At 36.5% G+C, this 7,452-nt stretch overlaps 1 long non-coding RNA gene across 1 annotated transcript; it reads right to left on the bottom strand.

Moving 5' to 3' along the window:
• Window positions 1–583: 583 nt before the first annotated feature.
• Window positions 584–5,250, bottom strand: LOC138702196 (uncharacterized). The gene is made up of 2 exons (XR_011332797.1): window positions 5,119–5,250; window positions 584–945 (listed from the first exon to the last, which is right to left on the bottom strand). It is a non-coding gene; the product is annotated as an uncharacterized lncRNA (long non-coding RNA).
• Window positions 5,251–7,452: the final 2,202 nt, after the last annotated feature.

Genomic DNA, 7,452 nt, shown 5'->3' with positions numbered 1-7,452 from the left:
GCTGGTTCGAGACCTCATGGGGGAAGAAATTTTCTCATGAAATTTCGGCCAGTTTTTGGGACCGGTGCCCATCCAGCTTGGGGAGCTACGATAGGTAGCGAAATCCGGTTGCGAAAGCCAGCTGTAACGGCTGGGAGGATCATCGTGCTAACAACACGATACCTCCATTCTGGTTGGATGATCGTCCACCTCTGCTTCGGCATGTGGGCGTGAGGCTAGCAGCCGGCTGGTCGGTCTAGGCCCTTTACGGGCTGTAGCGCCACGGATTATTATTATTATTATTATTATTATTATTATTATTATTATTATTATTATTATTATTAATAATAAATATTATGGCTGTCTTTTAGATACGCTGCATGTTACTTATTGCTGTATTGTTTAATTAATACTACGAAATTTAAAATCAATTTAGACTTACCAAAAGTTGTTATAGGTCTGAAGCAAAATCCATTCCCCGCTGGTGCAGAGTGAATAACAGAGCCAACCCTAAATATATGATTTAACATTTTTAGTTATTGTGTTGAGAACGATAGGTTCACAAATTCATTGAAGGACACCAGCTTATTTAAAACAACTGTCAGCGAAAAAATAAAGAATTTTTTATTCCAAATATTGGTTATCGTCTGTAAAAACAGCCAAACAATATGTTTCTTTCAGTGTCGTCGTACTGGCAAAGCCAATGATGGATTGTTCCTTCATGTTTTAAATTCAATTTAAATTAGAAAATGTTTCTTGAAAAAATGGGGAGGCTCCTGTCGGGTGAGTTCTCTTCTCCACCCCCATCTGCTTACGTCACTGTCTATTGCCCAGTTGAAATTACGTTGTGAATACTTCTCGGTGACTTTGTACATTGTTTGTTTCTTGCTTTATCAACTACCTCTGGAATATGTGTCGTTAGGCTATCACAGTCATTACAGGCGCTGAATATTAGAGAAGCACGATCTGAAAATTAAAACATGATGATGGAATAACTGCATTCCGTAGCTTAAAATGCAAACGTAACATAAACTTTGCTCTTTTCAACGTATAACAATACATGAATAAGCGATAGTATACACTGACAGACATATAAGCGTTGTTAACAGCTGTTAGGATTAACCAGCACAGACAAACACCAGGCTGAGAGGCCTTCTTGCACTAGGCATAACGGACCAACAAGAGTAAGCGACCATTCGGGTCGAGTACTGTACTGTATTACCCTAACGACCAGATCTCGGATTTTAGGTAAAAAACCTATTTTGTTCCTCATGTAATACATGAAAATAAATTTGTATATAACCTACAAGATCAATGGCAATACATGATCGAAATTGGTGGTTCTATAGTAGGCCTATCTAAAAATACTTAAATTGACGTTAGAAACTATTTCTCTTTTTACTTATTTTACTTTTTCTTTGCGAAAATTCATTGAAAAACGTTTTAAAATATTACATTAGCCATCAGTGTACTAAGCAGTAAAACATCGAATAAATTACGAAGAACTACTCAGTTACTAAATATATCTCCTAGGGGATCGAAGTAGAAACTTTTCATCTTCACGCAGGGATGCTATTTCATTGCTTGCGAAAGGCTATCCTCAAAATTCGTAGTTTATGGCAAGGAAATTATTTCTGTTGGAAATTATTTAATATGCTTACTTCTTTCAATTGAAAACATTTCTCATACAAACAATAATTACAGACATTGATAATAAATTTAAAAGCTCAATAAAATAAATATTTAAATAGTTTAACTGAAATATTATCATTTATGATTTTCTTACATATTAAAATAAATAAATAAATAAATAAATAAATAAATAAATAAATAAGTAATTTACTTATGGCTTTTAAGGAACCTGGAGGTTCATTGCTGCCCTCATATAAGCTCGTCATCGATCCCTATCCTGAGCAAGATTAATCCAGTCTCTACAAAGAAATCCCACCTCCCTCAAATCCATTTTAATATTATCTTCCCATCTACGTCTCGGCCACCCCAAAGGTCTTTTTCCCTCTGGCCTTCCAACTAACACTATATCCATTTCTGGATTCGCCCGTACGTGCTACATGCCCTGCCCATCTCAAACGTCTGGATTTAATATTCCTAATTATGTCAGGTGAAGAATACAATGCGTGCAGTTCTGGGTTGTGTAACTTTCTCCATTTTCCATTTTCCTAAGCATCTTATTCTCAAACACCCTTAACCTAATAAATAAATAAAATTGATATTCTGACAAATTCAATTACGTTTCCGTTGAAGGAATGCAATGAAGCTATTTAAACAGGTTTCTGTGAGTGACCTTCAGTTTAAATTCCCTCAAGACCGTTCCAGTCCATTCCTTTGCGTGAAGACATGGTGGTACCGGATCTTAACTCCAAAAACGATCCAATTTAAGAAGTGTAGGCCCATCTCAAACGTCTGGATTTAATGTTCCTAATTATGTCAGGTGAAGAATACAATGCGTGCAGTTCTGGGTTGTGTAACTTTCTTCATTTTCCATTTTCCTAAGCATTTTATTCTCAAAGACCCTTAACCTAATAAATAAATAAAATTGATATTCTGACAAATTCAATTATGTTTCCGTTGAAGGAATGCAATGAAGCTATTTAAACTGGTTTCTGTGAGTGACCTTCAGTTTAAATTCCCTCAAGACCGTTCCAGTCCATTCCTTTGCGTGAAGACTGGTGGTACCGAATCTTAACTCTGAAATGATTCTATTTAAGAAGTGTAGTCTTGATGTTTATACTCATCAGCATCATTGTCATTATCATCAGCGGCAAGTTCTACATCATCATAATCATAATAATCATCATCATCCTTAACTTTCGAAGTCTTGGCTTTTGTGCCAACTCGTTATTCACAAACAATGGGCTGGTTGGTCTTGCAGTTATTATAGCACAAGGCGATCTCTTGAGATAATAAAGGATCGATAAAAAAATGGGTCAAGATGTCCAGTTCTGATGAGAAGTAGTCCATAAATCTTTGTTTTCTTCGCTAGTAATTCAATCCGATAATGACACGGACTTTGAACGCGGAAAAATGATAAGAGTATAATAGTGTTAGTAATAGAAAACTAACATGTATGAGTAATTCAGAATCTTCAGAAAAGGGTTGTGAAGGGCACAATGATTTAAACAACTGCTTGGGAATTCACTGTCGCAGAACCTCTAAATTGCCACTATTCTACCGTGAGATGTCTTGAAAATTGCGTAACTTCATCTAACATATTTTATATTTGGTTTTAAAATGGCATCATATTTTTAAGTTTTGGACGAAACATTTCATGGATCTTGGTGCGTGTTAAATTGCCGATTTTATGCGTTATACGTGATAGTAGCTAAGTAGCACATACCATAATTCAAAACATGGCGTTTGCCTTTTGCACACTATGTCTCGGCTCCTTGCGTACGTGTGTTCTCCCTCTCTCTCATAGTATTATAATGGAAAACAAACGAAAGGAGCGAAGAATGTTGAACTATCAGAAAAAATTATTATTTTCTAAATATCTAAAAGCTTCAAGCAATGATTCTTTAACATACAATCCCCAGAATGTTACGTAAAAATGTTAAATCTCTATTAATTTTTATAATATTCAGTGTAGGCTATATTATTTATTTTCAATAATTTTTTATCGTTTTGATAGCTACTACATCTTGTCGCAGAATATTATTATTTGTTTTAATTCATTATGTATTTTTCTAAGATTACTTACTTACTTACTGGCTTTTAAGGAACCCGGAGGTTCATTTCCGACCTCACATAAGCCCGCCATTGGTCCCTATCCTGAGCAAGATTAATCCATTCTCTATCATCATATCCCACCTCCCTCAAATCCATTTTAATATTATCTTCCCATCTACGTCTCGGCCTCCCTAAAGGTCTTTTTCCCTCCGGCCACCCAACTAACACTCTATATGCATTTCTGGATTCGTCCATACGTGCTACATGTCCTGCCCATCTCAAACGTCTGGATTTTATGTTCCTAATTATGTCAGGTGAAGAATACAATGCGTGAAGCTCTCCGTTGTGTAACTTTCTCCATTCTCCTGTAACTTCATCCCTCTTAGCCCCAAATATTTTCCTAAGAACCTTATTCTCAAACACCCTTAATCTCTGTTCTTCTCTCAAAGTGCGAGTCCAAGTTTCACAACCATACAGAACAGCCGGTAATATAACTGTTTTATAAATTCTATCTTTCAGATTTTTTGACAGAAGACTAGATGACAAAAGCTTCTCAACCGAATAATAACACGCATTTCCCATATTTATTCTGCGTTTAATTTACTCCCGAGTGTCATTTATATTTGTTACTGTTGCTCCAAGATATTTGAATTTTTCTACCTCTTCGAAAGATAAATCTCCAATTTTTATAGTTCCATTTCGTACAATATTCTGGTCACGAGACATAATCATATACTTAGTCTTATACAATCCCCAAAATGTTAAGTAAAAATGTTAAATCGCTATTCATATTTATAATATTCAGTGTAGGCTATATTATTTATTTTGAATAAATTTTTATTGTTTCGATAGCTACCACATCTTGTGGCAGAATATTATTTTTTTTTAATTTCATTACGTATTTTTCTAACATTAATTTACATTTTCTTTTTTGTTCATTTGAATTGATTAGGATGCCGATATTTTAAATCCAAGATTTGGACGGCTATCATTTCGATATACTACTTAACAGTTCTAGAAGTTCACGAGTTATGTACTAACTTACACAATTAATAGCAGTGTAGGTAAAATTCTTAACCTAAAAAGAGTCGCTCACATTTCTATTTTGGGTTCCCCTGTTCTCATACTGACTGCATTTCTGAACCCTTTTATGGATTCTATATGATCTATCCATTGTAAATATCTTGGCCAGAGAGTGTAATATTATTCCGAATCTATCTCTGTAATATTATTCAGAATCTATCTCTTAAAAAAATCTCTCTCTCTCTCTCTCTCTCTCTTGAATTGAAAATTGGTGTACTTTCTTTGCGATAATGTCTATGGCATACTTTTCCCTCTTTGAAGAAGACGAGGTGAATGGAAATCCCTACTTTATGTCGAATACAATACGAAGAAAGTCTGCAAAATAACATGTTCTTTATGAATACCTGCCAACAATTTTCCTAATGGCCTCACCTGCATATATACACACCCGCTGCTGTCTTGAATTTCCCGTTTTGAATGAATTACACCAAGTTTCACAACAGTGTCATAAGGAATACGAAAATCGTGGGGGCATTTAAACCAGTTCCCTCATTTCCTTCTCGGAGAAATTAACGTTACCGAGTTCCCGGTAATATATAAATTATCTGCGACGGGTCATCACTTGCATCTCGAAGAATACAACAGAGACACATTCCTGTATTATGAAGCTAGGCAATGCTTTACAGCTGCCAGCCTGGTGTTGCGAGCTGGAGAGAGTGGGGTGGCGGAGGAGAGGTCCCGCTTATTTGGCAACGTCGCCCCGCACTGTGTAATCCATGAAGAAGTAGTTTTCATGAGATCGATAACTTCGTTGCAGTTATTTCAGCGTTGCCAGATTGCCGTGCACACACGTGGCAACGCCGTTGCCTTGCCTGCAGTTAGTTCAATGACTCTAATAGGTCTTGTATGTGGACGGTAATATCGCTGAAGTGTAGAGGGGCAAGAGGGGGGGCTTACTGTTTCACGAGAAGTGGGGGGAGAAGGTGTTTTGGTTTAAAAGACAATTTGCGTGGTGCTGAGTGGGGGAGGCGTTGTAAGGAGAAGTATTTCCTAGAATTTAATTTTTCAGCTTAATTAGCAACTTTAACGAGGAATTATTAATTTGGCGATTATCTTTTGTTTTGTGTGGATATAGTTATATTTTGAGGAGGCGTGAACGGGCTTTGGCACAGATGATGTGGTTCAGGTGGTTCAGGGGGAGGGGCACAGCATGAAAATATTATGTCACGTGCTAGACCCTATGTCCCCCCCCCTTTCCATACTCACAGCAAGGAAAATTCCAAATACAACACGGAACAGAAAAGTCATTCGAGTGGTAGCGGGGAAAGGGAAATGTCTTTATAAGGGTCCTTTTTTATTCACCCGAGGCAAATTCTCGTTAGGATTTAAAGCCTCATTTTAAGGCTTTGCTTAGTTGTCATGTGATGTCACGTGACTGAAAATCATGTTCTGAATATTTTCTTGTAAAGGAAAGCAAAATCTGTATTTTGTAGATTAACTTTATTTGGCCGAGCTTGTTTGCTATGTTAGAGAAATTCGAGGTTCTCCATTTATGCCACCACTTCAAACTGAGGTGTGAATTCTTGAAATATAAACGCAAAATAAGGTGCAAACTCTTCCATATATTTAGTACTGTAATTGTAATTATTTTACTAGAAACATACCAAAGCATGGTTACAACCTTTCTTGAATTACAGAAACAAAACTGTGACTTGTGTGGTACAATTCGCCAAGGCAAAAAACGATATACCGAAGACGAAACCGTTTCTTACTTACCTCAGGTAATATACAGATTGTGACATAAAAAATAACATTTTTGAAAACCTGACAGTTTACAACTAATGAAAATTGCTCATATCCCTTAATAACTTTGTTGTAACACGAAAATTATTACAGTTCGAGGGCTTAGTGTGAAACTAACGTAACTATAAAAAAATTGACATTTTTAGGTCTTTACACCAATTGATATTAATTCGTTCTTCTATTTGGTCACAAAAATCGTAACTCTGTATGTAACACAATTCGTAACTACAAAACATAATGGTATAGTTAATAATATGGAATAAGGGCATTGCCTGTTAAGAATTTTGTTGTGAATAAAATATCGATTGCAGTTACGTCAGTTTCACATTAAGCCCTGGAATTATTATTATTAATAAATCTGGACCTACGTATTACGAATAAAGGTGGCCGGATCTCAGTTAACTGGTTACGGACTCGGGTCTCGGGTTCAATTTCATGTGGCGAGGGAGACTTTTCTCTTCACCGAAATTTCCAGAACGGTTTCGAGGCTCACCCAACCTCCTGTAAAATTGAGTATCGTGTCTTTCTCGGTGGTAAAAGAGGTTGGAGCGTGGTATCACAGTCTAGTATATACAGTCACGAAGCTCAATATGTAGTAAATATGCATCCATAGATAGTTGCTAGCCACTAGGATCGCTAATATCGCCTCATTACAGACAATGCGAAATAGTACCGGCACAGTCTATTGTTCCTAGCACCCTCACAACTCAAGGTTCATGATTGTATATACTAGACTGTGGTGGTATAGACAACACCACTTCATTCTAGTGGTGAGGTTATGAAAGTATGGGAGTTCTACATCTATGCCCTCTATGCGATTTCATGACGTCTACCACAGTAGGCCTAAATAAAAGTATTACAGTAAAGTACACTAAAATTAAATAGGCTATACATGAAACCAGTAATTTCGAATCCAGTTTCATGAATGACTGTGAGTCACCTATCTGATGTTTGACGTCAAGG

The sequence above is a fragment of the Periplaneta americana genome, chromosome 6 (genome assembly GCF_040183065.1).
Source record: "Periplaneta americana isolate PAMFEO1 chromosome 6, P.americana_PAMFEO1_priV1, whole genome shotgun sequence".
Lineage (NCBI taxonomy): Eukaryota > Metazoa > Arthropoda > Insecta > Blattodea > Blattidae > Periplaneta > Periplaneta americana.
This window is presented reverse-complemented; position numbering and strand designations above follow the sequence as displayed.